Source organism: Typopeltis vanoorti, chromosome 17 (genome assembly GCF_054136105.1).
Source record: "Typopeltis vanoorti isolate ZY-2024b chromosome 17, IOZ_Tvanoo_1.0, whole genome shotgun sequence".
Classification (NCBI taxonomy): domain Eukaryota; kingdom Metazoa; phylum Arthropoda; class Arachnida; order Uropygi; family Thelyphonidae; genus Typopeltis; species Typopeltis vanoorti.
The window spans coordinates 59,975,461-60,000,449 of NC_143565.1; positions in this window are offsets into that span (position 1 = coordinate 59,975,461).

Here is a 24,989-nt window from a genome sequence, read left to right on the forward strand (position 1 = left end):
AGATTTAGATCCGGGCCTTGTAGTGTCCAAGGAAGATGGTGGAAGTCGCTGTCATGTTTTCTGTACCACTGCTGAATAATTCTTGCGCGATGGACAGTGTCATTGTCGTCCATGAAATAACCGTCACTTGCTGGATAAAAAGTCAACATTGCAGGATGAACTTGATAGGCAACAAAGTTCAGATATTCCTTGGAAGACACCCACCCTTCCAGTAATATCAGGGGACCCGTTCTGTATCAACAGAACATACCCCACAACATGACACCATTTCCAGAACCTTGAGTTGTGTTTGTAAGGCAAGCTTAGTTCACTGATTCATGGGACTCCTCCAAACTCTTTGTTTGCCGTCTGTACAGAACAAAGTGTCCTGTGACTCATCGCACCATATGACTTTTTCCAGTATTCCAGTGTCCAGTCAGGGTGTTCCTAACACCAGCATAGACGAACACCCTGACTGGACACTTAGTGCACAAATTAGTGGTTTCAGTCTGCCAATATACCAATCTTCTTCTATTCCTTGCGCATAGTCTGTGATATATGAGTCTGGAACAGTCTTCATTAACTGCTTCGGTCAACTCTTACACACAAGAAATTTTATTTTTCCGTGCAAGCCTTCTCAGACGACACGGAACTCGATCCTGAGAGACTACTATCTTAGGACTGTATTTACGCCTCTTAGAGAAGAAATGTGGATTGTTTTTCCACATTATTTTTCCACTGAATTAACATCCAATATATCTAATCTTTTGAGAAACCAATCAGCTCTGCTGTTTTCAAAATCGTAGCTTTAGAGAGACGAGTACCCACACTAAGCCCTTTATCGAACTCCAAAAGATCCTTTTATTTTTCCCACCTTGATCAACACTATTGACGATTACTGACCTAGAATACGTGTTGACGCACGTCACCAAGTACAGTATTTGGCATATACCCTGCATAAATGACGTTCACGTATATCTGCATAAAGGTTTGACTTATTTCCAAGCAGTGTATTTCCGAAGCTGAATATTTCAATTAAAGTAGGAAACACACTATATGTATAAAAATTTACCACTGAAAATCTAATGACATTAAAAAAAAAAAACAAAAGTGTGAAAAATGGCCGAAATTTGAAAAGAGAAAAACGTAAGTACAAAATTTTAAAAATTACACAATTCAATAAAGCATAATTTTGTTGAGATTATCAAAATGACGCAACTTCCTCACAAAGAAGTATATATACTTGATCTTTTCGGGACATGTTTTATAGTTTTTCCCCTCTTCCTTACTAAAAGTGATAATTACAAACTCACAAGCTTGTGTTTGTAATATCAGATAGATATAAGGAAATCACTAAGTGGCGAGGAAAAATTAATACACGCTTTGGACTAGAATTGACTTCAGTGAAATAATAGCATCCTACTATGAAAATAATCCATTTACATCATTACGTTTCCTTGATATAAAATTGTAATTGGAAAAAATATATATGTTAGCAATTATTTTCTAAAAAAACACGCACGTGCGCACACACACACGCACACCACACACACACACACACACACACACACACACACATACACACTGTTATGCGAGAGAAAGCGTGATCGGTTTCCTTCCTACAAAATCCCACAGTCCACCTAAGATTTGTTCTTCCAATATAGTAAGTGTTAGAAAGGAGGATTTCCAATTGTCATTATTAACGCTACGGCAGACGACATTGCAAAATGAAGTCATCTTTCTAAGATAACCAACAAATCACTTTGACAAAAGTAATCTCTAATTCTCCCTACCATAGAACGTGACAGCGTTCAGAGTTTAAAAGCAGCAAACGGCACACTAGGCAGTGAAATAATATAAGATAATCCCATAATTCACTTGGTTCGTTTTCAAGCCTATAACACTTCACGACATGCCATCGCTTGACGTAAGCAGCGAATAAGACATCCCACACCTCTCTGCATGTCGATGAAAATGCTCTAAACTTTCCTTTTTTCAATGACAGTATCTTATGGAAGTAGAACTCGTGGATATCGATGTGAAAAAGCACTGACATAGAAAAAACTTTAACCACAAGTAGCATTCTCTTTCTTTTACTTTTTTACTTGGCAAATGGCGGCTTCCATTCTCAAAGTAGATGATCAAGATTTCAGTTCGCGTGTTTCTCTTGCAGGCGTGTTAGTTGCTCGAGCTCTTTACTTTTTTTTTATCCTAGAGTGTAGTAGACTGGTAATTTGAACTGTGAGAGCCATCGGGAAGAAAAGAGAAAAGGACAAAAAAGTCTTCAGCAGAGCTCCAAATAAATGATGGAGAAAACTGGACAGTCTTAAGAAAGAAGTGAAAAGACCCAGAGTTCCCAGATAGATGAAAACTTGGAGTGAGAGAAGTCATTTCCGGTTACTCGCTACCGGAAACACAATATATTGACCTCAATAAACGCTCCTATTGACAAAAGTCGATCGATCGTTCCTACCGCCGATTCGTATTTCTTGGCGGAAGTGATCTCCGTCTGATGTATTTTTCACGGTTCACGATAGAAACTACTTTGGCATTTCTCTACTTAATATTCCAACGCAGTAGCGTCCAACTTCTGCAGATCAGCCAAAGCCTAAAGAAACCAATGTTTCTGAGAAGGACAATGTCACAAAATGCTGAAGAAAAAGGAGAACATGGCCTCCGAGAAGTTTATAAAGAAGTACTGATCTCGAGAATTTAAACAGGAACTGGTAATCACCAAGCAGAGCCTATGAAATTAAGAAACAATTTTCTGAAGGTCTACTAAATTTTCATTCCATTCCTTATTAATGTATAGTAAATTATATATTTTTACATCTCAACAGATATTCGTATGTGAATATCTTTGCTAAGAAATTATCATTTTCGTTGTAATTAATTCCAAGTTTAACGTCCTAAGAGTATTCCGAAGTGTGTTTCTTCGTTAGGCCACATAACTTAAGAAATGCAGTTTATAGTATATATTTTCAGAAATGCTAACTTCACTGGCATTCATTTAATGTTATTAAATTCATGTCTAAAATTTCATGTCATGAATCCTGGAAAGGTTTTCTTTTTTCTATGAAAAGGGAAAAGAAATAACTGAAGAAATAACTTTTCTATATCTCTTCATTTCACGTTTATTTTGTTAATATCTCTCACGAGAGCTTGTAAACCTCTCATACTCTGTGTGGGGGGATTAAAAATCACATAATTCGGGCAACCCAAATAAAGCATTTAACTGTCATTAGTATCAAGATATTCAGTAAACGAAAGTACAGTTTACCTTCAGTAAATGAAAGTGCAAATATTGTGAACGAACGCGATGCAGGACGCAGGACATATATGGCGCAGAGGGTGAAGCTTGACGCTTTTCATATTCCCTGTTGTCTATTTCGGGAGCAGTGATAGGAGAGATTTGTGAGCTATTTTAGCTCGCCCTGAATGGGCAGAAGTGGTTACTCGTCGTTGAGTGTTAGGATGGCTTTCGGTCTTTTATGTTTCCAGTGGTCATTACCGTCATAGTTTCCGGCTTGCTGAATTAGTTGGTTTGGATGCGTAGATGTCTTCATAAAGAATTTTCTGCTAGGGAGCGTAGTAGTGGAGAGATGTAGGGAATATTTATGTCCCGGTGGATCTGGGCGTTCCTGATGAACCACGGGGCGTCCAGAATCATTCGCAGCCACATGTTCTGTAGTCTTTGTAGCTTGAGGATGTTTGTCTTGGAGGTATGGCTCCAGGCTGGGGAGGCGTATATAACTGTGGGACGAATCACTGTCTTGTACAGTAGAATTTTGTTTCTTGAGCTTAGTTTGCTGTGCCTGTTGATCAAGGGGTATAGCTGGGCGATAACTTTTGAAGCTTTGGCGAATGTGCTCTTGATGTGGCTGTTGAAGCATAATCGCTTATCTAGAATTATTCCGGGGTATTTTTCTTCAGTTTTCCAGGGAATTTTGAAGTTGAACAGGGTGATGTCTCCTTTGGGGGAAGCTTGTCTTCTTGTGAAGAGTATCTTTTTGCATTTCTGAGGGTTTAATTGTAGTCGCCAGTCTTTAAACCATTTTTCTAGATTCAGGATGGTATCTTGTAGTTTTTTGGTAACGAGATATGGTTGGCGAGATCTGGCTAGAATAGCCGTGTCATCAGCATAAAGGGCGATGGTGGATGTGAGAGGATTTTGAGGGATGTCTGCCATATAGATGTTGAACAGGATCGGGGCTAGCAGTGATCCTTGAGGAACTCCAGCGAGGATTTTCCGTTGGGTTGAGACTGTTTCATTGATTTTGACTTGCATCCTCCTGTTGGAGAGGTATGATTTGATCAGGTGTATCATGTTTACTGGAAGGTTAGCGATGATAAGTTTGTAGAGGAGACCTTGGTGCCAGATCTTATCGAAGGCCTTTGAGATGTCTAGGAAGACGGCTCCAGTGTGTTGATTCCAATTAAATCCTGTGGTGATGTATTCTACCAGTCTATGGATCTGTTGGGTGGTGCTGTGATTTTGACGGAAGCCAAATTGTTCTTGTGGAATGATATTTAGTTGGTTGACATGATCTTGGAGTCTGATGAGGATGATTTTCTCAGCTATTTTCCCTAAATTGGATAGCAGGCTGATGGGACAGTAATTTTCAGGTAGGTGTGGGTCTTTGCCTGGTTTGTGAATTGGGATGATGTCAGCTATTTTCCATGACTGGGGGGGGGGGGGGAGTGCTGCCATTTGAAGATGGAGTTTATGATGTTTGCCAGATGTGCTATAGCTTTGCGTGGTAGTGCCTTGATGACTTAGTTAGTGATGCCATCAGGACCTAGGGCTTTTTTTGATCTTGAAATGGTTGATGATGCCGATTATTTCGGTAGGTGAGGTAGGCATTATAGGGCTTGGATTGACATCGGGACGATTTACTGTGAACCTGACTTTACGATGGATCTTGTATACATGGCTGATGTTTAGGTTCTCATATGCAGGACTGCATTGTTTCTCTAGGTTTCTTTCGACTTTGTCAGCATCTGTGTATGCAAGGTGCTATTCTGCTTGCAGAGGGAGGAGGGATTTGCGCTTGTTCCTGAGGTTGTTTAGAAATTTCCATATGGAATGATTTGCTGTGGAGATGGAAGTGAGCTTGTTGTCCCATTGTTGGTTCCTGTGGTTCTGAAGAGTTTCTCGGACAGATTTGTTTAATCTGCTGAGGGCTGTTTTGTCCTGTGGAGCACGAGTGTTGTAATATCTTTTTCTTTGTCTGTTTTTTTTCCTTATTAAGTCCATGATTTCTTCCGGGAGACGATTTTGTTTGTGGGTAATCGTGGATACTGTGGCTGCTGTTATGGCTTTATTGATTTGATTGGTGAGGATCTTTATTGCCGTGTCTATTTCTTCCTTGGCTTTTATATGGGTAACCGGACCAATGTGTTCTGGTAGCACTTTCCTAAGTTTCTCCCAGACAATGGAGGTTTGGGGGGGGGGGGGAGGTGACTGGTCTTTGTTCCCTAAGTGAAGTAGGATTGGGTTGTGGTCTGATGATAATTCGTTCACTGCTTGAATGCTGTGCTGGTATGTGATGTTGTGTAGGATGGCGATGCCTAGGATGTCGGCTGTGCCAGTTGAGCTGTGGTGGGTTGGTTCAGTGGGTCCTGTTACGACAGCGTTGTTTAATCCTGTGTAGCTGAAGAGGATACTGCCATTTTTATTTGTGGTTCTGCTGTTCCAGGAGGGATATTTGGAGTTTAAGTCCCCAGCGACGATGATAGATTTATTTGTGCCTAGTACAGCATCCAAGTCGGAAATTAGCAGGGGAGTTGTAGGCGGCGTAGATTTTAAGTCTTCCAGTTGAGTTTGTGTGGACTTCGACACCAGTGAGTTCTAGGTTGGAGATTAGAGGGGGTGAGTATTCCATTGTGCCTGATGCAGTTCCTGATAAATATGGCTGTACCACCACCTCTGTAATCCAGTCGGTCATTTCTATATAGCGTGTAGCCTCTCAGTTTTGGGTTGTCTGCAGGTCTTAGATGAGTTTCATTAATTAGGATTGTCAGGGTTGTATCTGTGAGAGAATTCTTGAAGCTCCAGTGTCTTGTTTTTTAGGCCATTAGCGTTCCAAGCGGCGATCTGTAGTGAGTCTGGGAGTAATCTAGTTTTATTCATTAGCAAGCATTGATAATATGGTTTGAGTTTCTTTTAGAAATCTTTTTGTGGAGTTTGGTGAAGGGTTTGACTTACTGAAGTCTTGAAGCATGTTTGCCAATGAGGCTGTGATGACTGTTGTCATGTTTGGAAGAATTTGGTCCTGCTGGATATCTTTGGATGAGCGGGCTACTTCGGCGTATGTCCCGATTCGACGGTGGCTTTCCAGACTGTTGGTATTTTCCATTTGTGAGAGCTGGTATTTTGTGGTCTTTTGTTGGTGGTCAGGCAACTGGGGAGCCATCAACTCTGGCCTGTGGGCAGGGTTGAGAGATCTGTTTCCTTTTGTTGTCTGTTTTATTCTTAGGGTAGTGACTGCAGCCTCTGTAGTTTGCCGTGTGGGGGGCCCCACAGTTCGCGCATTTGGCTGGTGAGGCCCTGGGTTTTGAGCAGGTTGCTGTGGGGTGGTTTTGCCCACATTTGAGGCATTTGTAGTCTGCTCTGCAGAGTTTCTGTGCGTGTCCGTCCTTCTGACATCTGTAGCAGTGGCCCGACGAGGCTCTTTTCTTTAGTGGTTCTGTTGTGATTTTCAGACCACAGATCGTTGTTATGTTGTATATGTTCTGGTGTGTTTTGGGTATCTCAACGAGTACTAGGGGCATTGGACTCTTGTCAGCCCGTAGCATTCTGCTAACCTTGACAGATGGGAGATCGTGGAGGCAGAGGTCTTCAGTAATTTCATCTGTGCAGATGTTTTCTGTTACTCCCCTGAGTACAACTTTTAGGTTTTTCTCCGACTTCAGTGAGTAAGTATGATATTTAATATTTGACTCATCCATGGTTTTTGTGAGGAGTCTGTAGTCGCTTGCTGTGGCAGGCTGGATTTTAACTCCGTCGTCTACGTTTTTTGCCCATTAATAGGCAATTTGGTGGTTTTGCATAATAGGCCTAAGGGCCGTCCAACGTTCTTTTTCCCGTAGAACAATTGGAGGAACTTTTTCGTTGTTGGGTGTGGGGAGGTCAGTGTTGGGGTCATCTTCTTCCATCCCCTCTTTTATCTGAGTATCCGCTGTTTTACGTTTGTTCCGTGCATGGGTTTCTGTATCATGTTTTGGAGTGGGAGCAGAGATTATCAGGTTCGTCTTCCCTTCTTCCCCTGGTGTTGAGTGGTCCCCTTCTGTGGAGTCGTCTGTCGCTGAATATAGGTTTAGAAACCCTGGCCACTCTACCTCAAATTTCTTCAACAGTTTTTTGAGGAGGTCGAGCGCCAGCTTCTTATCCAGCGATTAGATAAAGTCATCGGGACTTAAATTGTTCATGTTTAAAATATTCAAATATGCTTACCTGAGCTGGATCTCAAGGACTTCCGTATATCGTATAAACACAAAATACATCACACTAAAGGACTATCGTGAGACCGCAATCAACACTCAAATCACACTCGAATGACAATGAACAGCGCGACTTGGAAATATAGACTTTACGGCGAATTCTCATGAGAAACGAAGTCTTTACAAGTTCCCACGGTAGCTCTAAGACCAGATATCACCACTGAATAACATCTAACTTCATCCCTTCCATTAAGGCAATTCAGTAATCACTTCGCCACATCCATAATCTTTATAAGGAAGATGATGACGATGATATATATATATAGAGAGAGAGAGAGAGAGAGAGAGAGAGAGAGAGAGAGGGGTATTGTGTTAAATTGAGAACAAAATTCTAACTTCACCTTATTTAGCTCTTCCGTATCCCAATTTATGATCAGTAGATCCCTAACGATTATTTACTAATAATACGTATCAGAAGGTGAATGACTTGTGTCATATGCTATAATGAATAAAAGCACATATATATGAAGGAAAAAACTTTTCCAAGGCACTTAACTGAGTTTAAAAATCCAATGAGTTGGCATCAGCGCGACTTCCTACAAAGCCAGCTGGTTGCGTGCCAGACGTGATTTCATGCAGCAATCATTCTGAAAAGGTCAGGTAGGAAGTTTACTTGTCTTGATACAGTAGAGTCAGTATTATATTGTAGCCATGAAGGCACTTTTTCGTGGACACAAAGGTAAAGATGAGTAAAGGTGAGATAAAGATGCGTAAAATGTATTTGATAATTTACAAACAACAACGGTCCCGCTTGGAAAGAGCTGGATTCAAATATTTCATGCATAAGAACAATTTGTTATTAATTCACTGATTATTGTGAAAGAATCAAATCACTTTAATAACAAATTGAAAACTGGAATCAACCGAACGTTCCAGTTTTCATATTGTGTTCTCCTGTAAGGCCTTTAGCGAAAGAGATTTTCAGAAAACCTTCTACACGAATCTGCATATGTAACATAATTTACATGAAGATAATGATGTGCTACTCTTCTTATTCTGAATCTAATAACATAAAATTTTAGGGAAAGCACAAAATTTCCATATATCCCCCCTACACACACCAGAAACAAAAAACATTCGGGTTATGAATCTTTAAAAAAGAGAGGAAAAACCTGGGTAGATTTGCTATGTTTAGTTCACTAAATATCTGAACAAATCTTCTTTCCAATGATGCCATTTTAAACCCTTCTTTGTTACTGACCAATATTGAATTTTGATTTTTTTACTTTTCCTTTCAATATATGATAATATATAGAATTAGTATTTTTTGCAGCAGTCACAATTTCCAGCATTTTTTTATTCGTTTTATATATATACACCAGATGCACCTTTGATATATCTGGTTCTTTCGATTCGATTCGGGTTGGTCTTCGAATCCATAAGTACAGGATTCGAAGACCTAACTCGAATCCTATCAAGCGTGAAAGAAGTGTTTTCTAGGCTTTTAAATCTGAAACTTAGTTAAACAATATCGGAAAAAATCGACAAGGCTTTTTTTTTTCCTGAAACTAGAAATTAACTTTCTGCAAAACAGACAAACTGGCTGCTGAGAAATTAAAAGGAAGAATAATCACATAGCTGTATCAAGATGTTTATTCTAAAAGGACATCTTGTGTTTGTGTTTTTTCTCACCCGTATAGGCACCATTACTTCTGTTGAATGTAAAACAGTTGTGCATTATGAATTTCCATAACTCACTTCCTTGAAAATAACTGTCGGTCTTTCTTCGTAAAAGGGGATCGACTCCTGCAATCAGCAACCCTCTTTAGAGGGTTGATAGGTTTCTAATCATGCATCCGTTCAAATGTAATATTACTGCATTTGAGTTTATATTATTTTTCTCATAAAAAACGCATTTCATTTTCATATGTAACAAGTGACCTAGTCGTGAGGAGGCAAGATGTTAGCTGCAATTTAGAAGCGGATGCTTTTCTGATTATACTTAATAATGAGTGGAATTGTTTCTGTCACCGCTCGAATTTCAGAGGAAATTTACATTCTCAATAATTGAAGTAACAATGTCCGCCAAGTAGCCCCATCTAAAATGTAGCCAATCTCTGACTGTCTTCCTCAGTGTGCAGCTCATGTATATTTGCTATGAGATATTTTATTATGATCTGTTATGAACTTTTTATGAAATAGGTCAACATTCGAAGGGAGAAAAAAAAAAAAAAAATATATATATATATATATATATATATATTTATTTATTTACACGCACACACGTTTCGCTACGTACATTAGATTAAGATGTTAATGAGTATTAGTGAGCCTATGAAATATGGGAGCGTTTTTAAGAAGGATTGAAATAAGCGATGATATAAATATAAAGTATATGGAAATAAGCGAATCAAAATGCATTAGAACAACGTGAAAGGAAGAACGGGAATCTGAAATAAGAATAAGATAAATCATAAGTCCAGAAATTAAATAAGAATTGAAAGCGCATCATGTACGTCTGAACATGAAGAAATTTCAAAAGAGAGCAAGTTTGTAATCTGTCCTGAAGCGGAATCAGAACCAAAATAACGAAGCTAATTTTATTGTGTGATGCAAACGAATCTACTTTAAGTAGGAAAGGAGAAGCTGCTTGTTTAGAAGTACAGTTAACCTTCTCTCTGTGCACAAATATTTTAAGGTTAACTGTGTACAGGGGTGTAATAATAATTTTCGTATGATGATACAGCGACCGTGAGTCCCCTTTTACGGGACGTACGGCACTATCTTTGTCCCCCCCCAAAAAAAAATTTATTTGGGGTCGGAACTTGCATAGCTGACGAATAAGACCTATGGATGGGTTAGCATTCCTGACTGTAATGCGTGTGTGTTCACCGAGCTGGTTTGCCTGCTTGCGGGATGAAATACCCCAGATAAATTGGCTGGAAAAAACCTGCTGGCCACGCCCAAGACCGGCTAACTTGGCTATAGCTGAAGAAAATCCTTAAGTTCCTCACGTCGTCGACGGGAATCTATATATATATATATATATATATATATATAGATTCCCGAAATATATATATATATATATATATATATATATATATATATATATATATATATAAAATATTATATATATATATATATATAAAATATTATATATATATATATATATATACTATGATTGGCATTCTATGCTAATCATAGTATAGATTTCATCAGCATCAATATCATACCAAATACGAGGTCGTTTGTATTGCTGTGGATTTCTGGATGCATCGTAATGATCTCTGGCTTTTCTATTAGTTTCTCATACAATCACGTTTATATTTGTTTCAGGAATTATTTGTTTGAAACAGTCCATATTGCTCCGGCAATTCCTTCTCTTTCTCGAAATTCCTGAACGTCAGGAACTGTATGTACATCAGGAGGAACATTGGTCCATCTTCTGTTCATTTTTGAGTTTCTATTCAGATACACAACAATATTTTTCCGGTATATTCTTAGCAGAAGAACCAGCAGCTGAAGCATCCACAGTAGCTATAGATTCCGCATTTGCTTCTTCTTCTCTTAGTTCTTCATCTAATTTTGGTATATATTCTTCAGCAACATCGTCAAAAGCTGAGAAATCGCCATCAAAAATGTCGTTTTCTAATTCCGCATTTAAATCATCATCATCGTCATCATCGCTTGGCATATCTGATGAAGCAACTGACGACACTTCCTCTAAAAGATCTCTCAACTGGGAACTGTACGATGTCTTTTTCTTCCTATCATAATTATCTAAAATATCCACAGAAAAAAATATTCTATAAAAACTACAACAAAAAAATATTCTATATAAACGACAACAAAAAAAAAAACATATCACAAAACAAACTTACAAACTTAATAGCAAAAAATGACTAAAAACGTTGAAAAATATACATGCTCATATAAGAATCATACACAGTTCCAAAGCGAATATAGTAGCAAAGCAGAAAATATATATTTCATGCAACAGGAATGTAAATACAAAACACCTATGGAAAAATACTAACGCAGCTGTTTACAAAAACCGGTTTTTGTACGGAAATATTGGGGTGCATATGTACCCCTGTACAGGGTTAAGCGCTCAGGTGCCTTTGAAGCCTTACTACTACATTCAAATTCACTGATTTCAATGAAATGTTTTTCAAATTGTGTGTGAAACATATCACAGATAGCATTCCTAAGAAAACTTTGTAAATTTTCCATTCGGCAACTTTTTATTCACGTTTTTATTAGCCTGGGGTATGTTTGCACACCCCAGGCTAACATTGACCACCTTTTATGTTGGTGGTTAATTTCTCTAAAATGAAGTGAGAATGTAAGTGGATATTTCCGATTGAACTGCTGAACTGCTGGCACAGCAGTTCAACAGAGATTGATGTACAGGAAAACCGAATATATTAAACTTCGTTTTGACAACTATTAATTGTGCTCACGATTAGCATATCAAGGTAGCATTCTTCTTTAAATTTATCAATTTTTTTAAATAAAGAATATCTGTTATAATTTTGATATACTCGACAATTATTTTAACCAGTTATAGGGCTTCGATGAACTCGTTATAAGCTTTCTTGAATAAATTTCTAATTTCTCGTAAGACTCAAATACAAATACTTTACTGAGTAAGCAAGAATTTTGTGTTGCATTTTGAATTCGATTTGGGAAATGAAGAGTAAAATTGAAAATAACAAACGGCTCACGAAGTGCAGAATAGTGGGAAAGATGAAAGAAAAATAATAGGGTTTCTTTTTTTTCTTAAACGAGATTTGCTAAAAATTTTAAGTATTAAGTAGTCGCATGAAAAGATCATAAATTTGTTTACAGGTGTCTTTAGACAAACGTCAATAATCACACTTTCAGTAAAATATCTATTACATTTGGTAATACGATTGAATGAAAGAAAGTCGTACCTCCCTAGGTAAAATCTGAGCCATGATTAAGCAAGCTTGGAATATTGTGCAAAGAAAAAGGATCAGTTCTTATCCAAGTGACATTTATAAGAAACATAATATCATTTAGAAAATAATTAATACAAAAGTAAATACAAAAGTAAGTTGCGTTAATGAGTGTATTTGCATATATAATAATGGTTTCATTATATTTTAATAAACCATGAGAAATGTGATTGTGTTCTTAATCGAAACCGCGGGTCCCATTAAGCACCCTGGTTTCTGCAGTTAAAAAAAAAACTATGCACGTTTTCTAAGACTGTTAGTTCAATCGAATCTACTTTCTTAAATTGTTTAAAACGGTAATCTGATTTTCATCTTCTCAAGTAATTTAATTGCCGTATGGTGCGCTCGTTTTCACCAATATCATTGGTCTACACCAGTGGTTCTTAACCTTTTCGAAGTCACGGAACACTTTTGATTATAAGAAAAATTTGGGGAACACCAAAAACATTAGGGTCAAAAAACTAACAATAAAAATATGCATGGACCTGCATGTTATAAAAATGGAACTTATTTTAATGCGATACTTGAACTTGTCGGCTTTTACAGATTCCAGCAATATCAGGTCTAATATGTGACATAGCTACCCTTATCTCTTTGTCTATGTTAGTAAGCCTTTCACGCTTTTTGGTTTTTATACTGGTTCACACACATATGATGTTGAAAATTGTAACAAAATGTTTAGTGCCCTTATAGAGAGAGCTGGGTATTCGGCTTGGACAAAAATCCCAAATTCCTCAAGAGTTATTTGAGAGAATTTCATTTTTAGAGTACGGTCCGTTGACAAGGTAACTAATTGTTCTTCTTGTAACAAAAATTCACAACTTGATGTATTAACTGTGGCAAATGGATTTCGTATCCAGTCATAATTGTGTGTATTTAAAGAAGGAAAGTAACTTGGAATATTTTCTTCCAATACTGTTAAATGTTCTGTTATAACGGAGATAATTCCCTCGACATTTTTATTATGGAGCGTATTTTTTTCCGTATTTTTTTCTGATATGAGGTTTTTCTAAAGAGACACTTTTTTCTGAAAGGCTGAACAATTTGTCAGTGGATGTCAAAATATTTTCATTTTTCCTTTGGACACTTGTATTAACGCTATTTAAGTAATTAAAAATATCGATTAAATATGCCATTTTAGCAGACCAAATATCATTTTGAAGACATTTTACAAAAGCATCTGTACCTTCATTTTGAAAAAATACCAATAATTCATTCTTAAGTGCTAAAATTCGGAATAGCACTTTACCTCTAGATAACCATCTTATTTCAGTGTGGAAAAGCAAGATTCTTTTTGGCTTCAATAGATATGCAAAGTTTTTTTTAAAAAAGGCGTGCTTTTAAATGTCTTGACTTGATGTAATTTACCATATTTACAACTTGGTCTAGTACAGGTTTTGTACTAGGGTCTGTGAAACTAGGGATTCTCTGTACAAAACAAACAGTGCGTAAATATAATGTTTGGGTTTATTTTCTTTGCAAGGGTAACAAATCCTTTTAATAGAGCCTACCATTGATGGAGCACCGTCCGTACAAATTCCTACACACAGCTCCCATGAAATTTAAACGTTTTCTAAATATGACGTAATAGAATCAAAAATATCTTGTCCTGTTGTAAGTTCGGTAAGTTCTCTGCATCATAGAAATTGATTCACTGTTTCGTTTTCATTAATGAAACAAACGAATCCTAGTTAATTAACTTCACCGCTAATATCAGTGGACTCGTCAATTTGTAAAGCAAAATGTTGTTTGGAAAGTTTATTGGTAACTGTTTTCTCAATATCATCTGACATATCTTTAATTTCATTCTTTTTATTGTATCGTCCGAATGAGGAATTTTCATAATTTCCTTTTTTGCTTTGTCACCAAACATAATGTTTACTACTTCACAACATCCTGGTAAAATAAGAGACTTTGCTATAGCATGTGATTTTAATTTTACAGCAATTAATTCAGCTACCTTATATGATGCAAGTTTTAACTAATCAGAAATTTTAGCAGTCTTTTCAAAATATTTTACTTCTTTAACTTGCATGTCCAACAACCTCTTGAAATAATCTTTAGTTTTTGAAGCAAGATTGGCGTGCTTCGTAGTGAAGTGTCATGTGACATCTTTCATCGGCGGAACACCAGTTCGCGGAGCACAAGAGTTCCGGGGAACACCGGTTAAGAACCATTGGTCTACACAATACTAGTCATATTTCTCTCATAAGCAAATTTATTAATGAACTCAAGCATGCCTAATTTTATCTGCTTCATAAATGTTTTTGTGCTGCCTTAAAGAACTGTTTTATTGATATTTGGACTTTGAATTTAAATTGCCTGATTTATTAAACTGAGCTAAACGTTCGAGTTCTTCCTGAGTCCATTTTCGAATACAATGAAAAATACCAAGATTTTCATTGTAGATTGGGTAAATTTTTATAATAGGTGGAGGAAAGGAAGGTAAAGGTAATCTAAAATTCAGGAACTTCTGTTTTTATCAAATTGATAATAATGTCTAGGTGTGGACTGGATTTTTGTTAAAAACTTCTTCTTTCACTACGCATTATTCCCGCTTCCTATGCAGGGTCCGCGTACTACTTAGATGCGACTTCTTTGTTAGTATCAACTCCCAGCCGACCTGTTGCTGTGGGAGGGGGGGGGGGTATATTCTTGACCGTAGAAGCGTATGTTCACGGGGCCGGTTTGCGGATGAAAAACGCCAGATAAACTGGCAGAAAAAACCCTACTGCCCGCACCCAAGACCGGCTAACTTGGCCATGCCTGAGGAAGATCCTCAAATTCCTCATCTCTTCGACGGGAATCGAACCTGGGACACTCCTGGGACACAGGCATATGGTTGCGAAGCGCAAAGCCACTAGGCTTACCGCGAGGACATTTTTGTTAAAAACTACTGCACTTTAAAATTGTTTAACGTCTACGACTGTTTCGTAAATAATTAAATTTCAAACAACACCCAGCAGTTTATTCATTAGTTTGTGAAAAACTTTATGAAATGTCTAACATTTTAGTGAATAAAATTTGAATAAAAAATAACAATAAAGATCATTTGAATCCAATCTGGTATATAACCCCAGAAGCTAAGCGCATTCCTTAAGAATTTCATGCAAGATACCACTAAACAGCGTAAGGAGAAACATATGCTAAGATTGAAGACAGAATAATTATTTAAAAATCGATTAAAACAGCGTAGCGTTTAACTATGATAATGGTAAATGAAAACGTATTGAAGAGACAGATATTTTGGAGGTATGAAGAAATAAAATTAGTATCAGCATATATCCTTTTGGATATCAAAAGATGTTCTGTTATTATCACTTAAAGTGTTTGCACTTCTTTTTAGCTCAAGCTGATACTAATGTATCATAAGATGTTAAACTTTGGTTAGCAGAATTTCACAAAACCGTTACTTTAATGTAATGCAAGATTAATTAAGTTTGCTTTGCTTTGTAAGCATTTAAACGTACCGAAGGAATTTTTCTTTTCAGTTATTTCAGTTATTTTTTTCCCAAAAACATCGTGCTAATTACAAATGGGAAGTATTTAAAAGAAGCTGGAATGAACTTTCAAATTTTCAAAAAACTGGGCTAATATGTAAAACACTTTAAGAGAAAGGTAGCTAGAGACCGAGAATGGATAAAAAGTTGCTCGAACAACAGCATATGCATATCTTAGATCACAGAAATTCTACATGTTTGTGATTTATTTCTTTCGGCTACAGTAGAGTTCTCTGTGCACGACGTTTCTCGAGCATAGTAGATACGTCTCGAGACCATTTCTATGTATGTTAATAACTTTGAATCAATCTCCAGACATGCGGCTCACGATGTAGTTGTCATGTAAGAAGGTGTATTTTAGGAGAGAGGGAGAGGATTTTAAGCTCTCGGGCATATCTTATTCTCTTAAAGGAATAGGTCAGAAGTAACTACTGACCGTCATTGCTATTTTAGTTGGGTAAACATGAAGAAAAAAAAGTGTGAAGGACTAATACATTTATCTTACTCCTTCGAGTAAGATACTTATTTTAGTTCCACAAACAATGGACCAACTTTATTTAAAATACGAAATATTAAAAATAATACAAACAAATAAATGGCAGATGCTATTAAACGTAATCTGGACTTTGCATAATTTTTAATTCAAAACAACGGACCAACAAAATAATTTTAGCATTACTTGTAGGTAAGCATAGTTGAAATTAAATTATCTGATAGATATAAAAAAAATGCAAGAACATTAAATATAGAAAAGCTAAATTCAGACTTCACAATGTGATAGTTTAATGATAAATCTGGATCATCAAAATGCAGCCAAATTATAGAAATGCATACGTCAAAATGCATGCTACTTCTTCCAATTCTTTTCTTTCACTTTAAATAAAGCCTATTTATTATCATTTGTGTCGTATTTGTTCTTAATGCTATGTTGCTAAATTTGAATAGTTTTTTTTTTTTTCGTGCTCGTTTGGAATCAATTTAACAAACAACTTCACGATGTGCTGGGAGATAATCCTCTTGCTGAATTATACTAAATTACGAACCAACAAGCATCACAGCAGGATTTGCTGAGTTGTCATCTGCTAAAGAATAACTTATTGCACGCGAACAGCATTTTTTCTAACATCGCGCTAAACAAGCCACAGAACAGTCTAAAAAGCAAATTAAACGACGCCAGTAACAGAACTTTCACCCGACGACACGGTATAATTAATTGCTACCTATTTATAAAATTGATGTGGAGTCATAAAAAGTTCGTAGTTCATGGCTTGTAACAGTGTCAATATTCTTCACTCCATAGATTTTGCTGAAAAGCCAGGAACTAATAGAGACAGGCAAATCACATCTCTCAGTTCATATTTATTATATTCGGCCATTTACAGTGGCAGCTCGTGGCTTGAAATCGTGGGGGTGCTGCAACTTTCGAAATATACATACAAACTGTAAGTATAGTGTATACGTGTTCGGATAAAATATCAAAATTATGGTAAAAAATTTAAAAAAAATTAAACATGAAAAAATATTTTTATTTTTGATAAAATTATACAGTTTGGTATAATTCAAAATTGCTTAAAAATAAAATATATTCTTCTTGTTTTGTTTCATGAAAAAATATTGTTTATTATCGATAAAATTATACAGTTTAGTATAATTCAAAATACTTAAAAATTACTATAACAAATGTTATGTCTTTAAATTGTAATGTCCAAGTATTTAAAGAGACGGAGTAAACACGATAAGCACCACGAACACTCTACTACTGGCGCAAACTGCATATAAACAACAGTGGAACTGCGCGACGGATAGTGCCGCATTACGCTAATAGCTCGCATCTCACTATGATGTGCATATGCTAGCGCGCGTAGCAATATGGCACTGTGGTAAGCACAGTGCTGCGCTGCTAGCGTCCTTCGCCCTTCTAAGTGCTACAAGATGGATTTTTATTATTTTTTATACAAAATAAGAGAATTGTATAGGATTGTTGATGATAAAATTAAATATTACAGGCAAATATAATTAAATTAATAAATATATTTCTATATCGAGAAAAATTGGGGTGCTGCAGTGCCTATGCCATTTCATAAATGGCATAGGCACTGCGGAATTGCACCGAGCTTGACCATTTATGAAAAGCTGTAAAGTTACATTATTTACAGAACATTAATTTAACTTTTGCAGTAGAATTTTAAAAAAGTAAAATAACTATATATTTGTTCTCATTCGTTAAAACAGAATGATTTAGTGTCGAGAATAACAAAGATTGTTAGAAAAACTATTTTTATAGAATTTTAAGAAAGTAAACTTTAATCTCTACTCAGCGAAAATGTATTTCCGCTGAGTAGAGATTAGTGGTATGGCTTACATATTAGCCATAGCAGATGTGAACTCATTAGTAATGACTATAAAATAGGTTATAAAATTAGTGTCCCATATTACAGAGAAGGAACATAAATGTTATCTGGGAAGAGATATGCATGCAGTACAATGTATAGCGTGCGCGTGCACGCACGCACGCACGCACACACACACACACACACACACACACACACACACACACACACACACACACACACACACACACACACACACACACACACAAATCAATGAAATGAATTGTAACACAAATCGACAGATGCTTGATACTTAAGATAATCCTTCCTTTTTTTTTTCAGTTTTACGTTATGAGTAGATCATGCAGGCTTTCAAAACCATATCTGACGGAATAGGGTGGTTAATCCTTATTTACACAATATCTTATGTCTGTAAATTGCGTGTGTTCTTCTGTCTACTTTTCCTGTTTATTGGATGAAAATCCCGAGTTTTCGAGATAGCATTCTTGGCCAGCCTAATATATATATATATTGTTCTGTATTATCGAACCCATAGGGATAAGCTGTATGCATAAATATATGCACACAGCTTATCCCCATGGGTTCGATAATCCAGAACAATCCAAACATGAAACTTTTTCAAGCTACTTTTAGTCCTCCACTAAGCATGGTAATTGTGTCAACCAATTGCAATTACCAAAGTCACCAATGAAATTCCTGTACGACCTAAAAACATTGACAATCAACATAACAGACTTTGAACTCATAACCTTGTTTTGATAGTGATAACTCTCCATTAGGAAAGGTGCAGACAATTTATTTTATTTTTCATTGAAATAATAATATTGCTACTTTTAGTTTATTAATAATCTATAATTCAACATTTCAAATAGTTCAAATTGTTTTCTTTTTCGAATTGTTCGTCTAATATTCTAGAAACATTGTATATGCCTTTCAAATGTTTCATATAATATTACAATTATATTTTGGGAAAACTGTCTCAGAAATAGGCCTCAGCCTAAAAGGAACGAAAAATATATTATTCCACAATTTTTGAAAAGCTCTTCTCCTCCTTCTCTTAAGGAAAGTTATTTAGTTTCATTAACTGAATTAACTACAAACTAACTTTACAGCCTTCCAATGATATATTCATACCATTAAGAATACGACGTTTCCAAAATGACCGTAAAGCTTTCCTTACGGTCTCCAGGGAAGTGGAAGGTTAACCCTAGGCCGTCATTGATTGATTACAATTAGCTGTTGCAACTGAAAGTCGAATGATTATGTCTGTTAATTATGTCTGTCGGAGTGGGTTCGCCTGCAAGTTTCTTCTTTTCGGGAAAGAGGAGTTAAAACTGGATTTCAGAAAAGAGAAACCTTGTAGCACTTATATGAGAAGGAAATCTGAACTAAATTCGAGGAGCCCATCAGCCATCATTATTTGAAAACCAAGATATAGAATGTTCGTCTTAGCAGTAAAGTGCTTTCTGCCTTTCGCTAAGCGTTAAATTAAACATTTTCATCCTACATAACTGAAACATACCTATGAAAATGCAATGAGTTTGTTTAAGACTCCAAATTTTCAATTTTATATTTCGAACCGCCATTCAGGCTCTACTACGACATTGTGAAATTTGTTTCACGATGCCATAGTAGAAACTTACACCCCAATCTATCGTCATATAATAAATATTCTGTTGTTGCACCTTTCCTAATGCTCAGCTAGTCACAGTGAATCAAAAGTTTGGACTTGCTTGTTTAAAATACTGCTACTGAAATGAAAGAGTGCCTTGCGCCAAGAGGAGCTTACTAGTAAAAATGTTACAGTAGAATAAAAATCCTTGTTCTCATTACCCAGAATTTCCGTTACTGCAATGTAACTCTACTCTCATATTTATTTACTATATTTATATATATTTATTATATATATATTTATTATATATATATTTATTATATATATATTTACTAACATATTTACTATTTACTATATATATATATATATATATATATATATATATATATAGTAAATATGTTCATATTATTTACTGACTGAATTCCGAGAATTAGAAAAACAAATTAATTTAATCTAACACACAACATGTTTCGTCGGAATGCCAACTTCTTCAGGCGTGAGAACATTAAAAGCAAACACAAAAAACACCGTAAAGAAACATTGTACACTATAATAACAGACTATGGACTGAAATTAAGTTCGAACTGAAGCTACAGTCCGGGCTAAAGTTCTATTGTTAGGCATATGCGAATGTGTGACTTCACGAGTGCGCCAGTGTCTGATAGCAGAGCTATGTGAGTCTGGCAAACTATAACTAAGGTTTGTTATGTGAGAAGAGTCTAGGATAATTTTTCTGGATTCAACTATGCGGCATTCTACTTGATCGTGGCATATATGTTGGTCTGATATTGTATTCCAGTCAATTTCGTGTTGGCGGCCTTCATTATTCCTAAACTCAGGTCAATTCTAAGCCAACCAAAACAGGCTCACAACCATCTTCAGTTTCCAGGTGTATATAAAATCATATATGACTGTAGGAAGCCATATTATGGCCAAACTGAGAAGTCCATCCTCCTGCGTCTCGAAGAACATCAGAGAGACACGCTTATAGTAGAACCAGAGCTAGCGCCCTCTCAAGTCATGAATAAATAAAGTGAAAAAGCACTAAAGAAGACATTTATTTATAAATAAAGTGTGTTTTTAAAAGTACACCAAAACTATTTATGTTTTAAATTACATATGAAAAATAAAAGTTAAATAAATAAATAATAATAAAGAACAGCTGCAGATGAAGAAAATGACTTTTTTTTTTTTTTGGTAAACATGAAGTGCACTGCTGTGCTGTCTACTGTTTCTCGAATATATATATATATATATATATATATATATATATATATATATATATATATATATATATATATATATATATATATATATATATATATATATACAGGGTGTTCGGGATAAATTTGACAGTTTCGTAAGGAAAAAGAAAATCTTCTTTGTATCTATTAAATTTAATGAATTGACAAAAAAACATTACAGGCAGAGTTAATTACAATACTGTCAACAAGATTTACTCAAAATAACCACCATTAGCATCGATCACAGCTTCAATTCTGCTTCGGAACCTCGAACAAGCTGATGCTACAGTCTCCCTGGGAAGGGCCGCAAAAACTGTTTTAATTTTATCCATTAACTGGGCTTTTGTATTACTGGAAGTGCGATTGGTGTCTTTTTCAACTGCGCCCCATACAAAATAATCCATGGGGTTAAGGTCTGGGGAGTTTGGAGGCCAAACATTTGGACTGGTGAAGTCGTAGAAATTTTCAGACAACCATTTTTGACTTTTCCCAGAGGTGTGGCAAGGGGCCGAATCCTGCTGCCATACATACGGCCTACCATTGGCTACCCTTGTTATCCAGGGCTTGACTACAGTTAGCAACTCCACGAACAAAGCCCGAATTCCAATGCCAGGGTTCTTCAACACCTGTTCCTGCAGATTTGCGAGGAATTCTGCTGTACGAACGCAATCAGATCGTCTGCTAGGGATCTTTCTTCTTGCTACATCCTCGTAGTCACCATTGCAAGTCTCTAGTTCATGCCTGATTGTTTTTACTGTATTCAGGGAGCATTGGGCAGCAGTCGTAATATCGTTATTTTGATGGCGGGCACGAATCATCATGATACAAGTTATTCTCTTCCATGATTCAGGTGGGTTCCAGCTATCCATCCTTTCTGACATCTTGTATATGAATGAAGAAGGGTCCAAACTTTTAAATGAAGAGAAGTGTGTGTTAATACATGTAACTTACGGAAAAATATAATTAATTATAAATATGTCAAATTTATCCCGAACACCCTGTATATATATATATATATATATATATATATATATATATATTGTCCTCTCAGTCAAGAGGAGGATCCCCGTTGGGTTCCACTGCCAGGAGCTAGAATTCCTCTTTTCTTGTGGTGGTGATAAGCAAGACTTTCAGCGTCTTGGTTATCTCTATTTGAGGTACGTATTACTCGAAATTACTGACTGATAAATATTAGTTATTTCTTGTTTGATTTTGGTAAGATATGTAGAACTGTTATATGAAGTCCACCCACAAAAGGTTGTGGCTGTTCGGAATTACGGCCGCTGAAGCTATGAGGCCAGTATATTATGTCCACAAAGTTCTTGTTGGTATATATAGCCTGTTTTTCTCTTTGTAGGATGAATAACACGAGTTTCCGAAAGTGAAAAAACTTATCATAGCCATATGAGACCGGTCAATCCAACGAAAAGTTATCTTCTTATCATTAGAATTAGTACCATCTAGAAACCAAACGTGGAACTTTTCAAACCACTTCAGACTCAATTTAAGCAAGATCGTGGTCCCACACTAGGCAATAAAAATCGACTACAGCTTAAAGATATATTCACAATTCTTGCCTTGCATTTGTATTCGAACCCACAGAATATTGATTGAAGTGTAGATATGCTGTAGATATTACTCGACCAAGTAGGCAGCAAGATGACAGCAATGAAAAAAAAGATGTTACACATTCTACGTTGCCTGTAGTCTGTTCGAAGCAGTATCAACTGCTAAAGGCTGCAGTTCTCGGGGCACATGTGATATTCCCTTTGTTTGCAGCAGCAATCAAACATTTGTGTTTCAAATTTTTGAGATGTCGCAGAAGTATGATTTTCTATCATTGCTAATCTAGGTGACAAAGACCTGATTCTCACTCGAAAATTGCTGAGCTCCAATGAGGAGTGAACGTGATTTTGAGCAGACACAAGTCTGCATGTGAACAGAAGTATATTTTTCATTTAAATAGCAATCTCATGTGCAAAAGATTAGCAGACATTAAATTTAAGCACGTTTTCTGCTAGATCAACGCCAATTTTGTTTGTGCGCGATATTACACAAATGGGATTATTGCCACAGATATAAAAACTGCAATCAGGGCATTCTTGCTAGGAAAGAAAAAATGCTCTGATTACAGTAATGCTGTAATAAAAGCATAGGATATATTTTTATATATACTTTATGCTGTAATAAAAGCATAGGATATACCTTTTAGGATCTGAATATCTATGAAAATATCCAGCTGTTTTGCTCGATCACTCCCTGAACAAAAGGATGCAGAGATAATATCATCCTTTCTACCTATGCTTCCGAGTCGCGAGGACTTCGAGGCACTTGATTTTCGGGTTGAAAGACCTGAATTCAATTCCCTCTAAGAAACAAAATAACCTTTATATGGGTTATTTCAAGTAAACTTTCTTTCTTTCATAAAGTTAGTCAGCTTAATATGAAGTAGCAGGATTTTCTTTTCTGAAAATCCTATTTTCATTAATATAAGTAGGATGTAACCACACACACACACACACACACACACACACACACACACACACACACACACACACACACACACACACACACACACACACACACACACACACACACACACACACACACACACACACACACACACACACACACACACACACACACTTAACAATCATGATATTGGCCTCATAACAACAATAATTCCTTTAGTTGAAATTCAAACGAATCTCCCAAACTGTGTTTTTCTTACTGGTGTATAAAGCGAATAACTGGATATTTCCAGCGAAAAACGTTTGATCACAAATAGAATATTTTATTATTTTTATACACCCACAAGTTTGCATCCTAAAAGGATTACATAAAAGAAAATAAATATTTTATAATTATTACTGCTTGCTTTGTTCTCATTAAAGGTGGTTTTCATCTTTTCGCTTGCGAGTCGCTAATAGCAGAGGGTTACTGTACATTATTTAGAACAATTCGAAAGGGCGCCGTCTGAGAGTGGAACCTTAAAAGAGATTTAATAAATAACGATTATGCAGGCTCTTAATCATGTCATCTTTTTGTTCTTTAATGTTAACTAACTTTTCATTTTTACAATTACTTTTTTTTGCTTAACTCATCGAACTCCAAATAGAACGATGGATATTTTCAAAAATCATCAACTCTTAAATATGGTATTGGCAATCCAGGTTTCATATTAAAGCGTTCAAACATCTATTACTTTATTAGCTGACATCGTAGTTGGTTGTGATGCCATCTTCCCGTTCTGTTAGGAGTTATTCTTATCAGCGTCGTCGATGGAAGAAACTGAATTCTTACTGTGAAGAAGATCCTACAGAAAACTAATGCTTGACGTCTTTAACAAGTTGTTATCCACATCCTCCAATGAATATGTGCTTTCTTTAGGTTAGATTACGTATATCGCTGCTTATTCGTAATGAAGAAATAGTTATACTTAATTTCGCAATTGGTTGGCTGTGCAAGAATGAGTTGCAGTATTTCTGCAAGCAATCCCTGCAGAATTCCAAGAAAAAAGAACCACTTAAAAAATTAGAGCGAATTCTAGGTAGATGTGTCGAAGACTTTCAATTCCCTCACAGAAAAGGCATTGTGATAAGTTCGCCTTGTATAGCGTATAAGGGTGTAACTGTGTGGGGGAAGGGGGGGGTATTGTGCTCCATTTTCATTATGTAAGCATTGTCTTCGATGATCGTGTATAATAGGTTACAATGACAGTTTGATTAATTTTGATGTGGTGTACCTTATTGCGCATCCGCAACTCAGTTAGCATAAACGATCCCTTTAGTTGGAAAGACGCGGGTTCGAATCCCATCTAAGACCTGAGAAACGTTTATTAGTTATTTCAATCAAATAGTGAGCTACCTGGTCTCGTA